This window comes from Halyomorpha halys, unplaced genomic scaffold (assembly GCF_000696795.3).
Source record: "Halyomorpha halys isolate HHAL.00 unplaced genomic scaffold, Hhal_1.1 Scaffold744.1, whole genome shotgun sequence".
NCBI lineage: Eukaryota > Metazoa > Arthropoda > Insecta > Hemiptera > Pentatomidae > Halyomorpha > Halyomorpha halys.
The window spans coordinates 444,115-445,471 of NW_027105596.1; positions in this window are offsets into that span (position 1 = coordinate 444,115).

Below are 1,357 nucleotides of genomic sequence, written 5' to 3' on the forward strand. Positions count from 1 at the left end.
TTTATTTATTTTTTTTTGTTTTGACTGCCGTCAAAATAGCCCTGACGAAGCCCTGCAACGTGGGGCGAAACGTTGGCTCATTAAAATAGTATAATTCTACTATTTGAGTTTTTTTGACCGCACCCGGACCATATTCCTTTCATCTTTACACACGGTCAATCAATAATCTTCCAATAAATAAATTTATTTTATCACAAATCATGAAAACTACAACTCCTTGGAAGATAAGTGTCAGAAACTAATTAATAGTACATTAAACGATCTTTAATTTGATACACATTTGTACGTCGAGTGGTTTTTCAGATAAAGATTTCTCAAAACAAATTCAGTAACTACTGATCTTTCAGTACATTTTTATGAAATGTTGCTTTTTTAAAAACATATATCTCTAGAACTATTAGGTCTAATATTTTACCAAATTTACTCTGCTTTAAATAATGTCCTCTTAGGTTTTCTAATGTTGTTAGTCGTTTTAAAGATATAGAGCTCCGAGTGAAAAAATAATTTTTTTTAACGTTTCGAAACTGCCGCCATATTTTATCCCCCTTACCTATACTTGACAGACTTATAAATTTTGACTAGTACTTATTCATAGTTTTCGTTGAAGTAATCAAAAATTGCGGTGAAATATCTTTTTTTTCTTCCCGGCTCTTGTATTATTATCCTCTTCACCGACGATTTTGTTCCTGTTTTAAGGGTTGTTATTGTTTCTAATATTAAAAAATAAAAATCTCTTTATTATATAAAAAATAGTTAAGTGATCACCGTGTAATATTTTATTTTACTCTAGCTGACCTGGCAAGTCTAATACCGGGAACCATTAGAGGTATATGAAGAGGTATTTTTTTCGTTTGTGAAGTCTTTTGTTTTTTGTTATTTTAGCATTTAGGTACAAGTAATTTCAGATTTTTAGTTTGTTGTTTATTTCACAGCAGTAATGTTATAAAGAACTGAACTTATTTGTGTTATGTAATTCACATAGTTTTTTTTGTGTGTATATATATATATATGTTTTGTTTGTTTTCTCTATGATGATTTTGAATGTATTTTACTTTTATCATACTTGTATCTGTTTACGAGGAGTGTTCGTAAGCTGGTGAGGGGGGGATATCGGTCATAATACCTATCTCCTTTTGCAAACATTGCCACTTGGATGATTACCACTGAAAATAAAGCAGTATATACTGAGAATTAACGTACGTCATTTCACTCCCAGTTTTAATTTTTTTTTTTTAGCTATTTCCCTAGACCTCCCGTAATTTATATTCTCAAATATAGATATAGCAAAGCATTGTCGAGTCAGCTAGAGTAAAATAAAATATTACACGGTGATGACACCCCCATCCAGCTTCTCCAA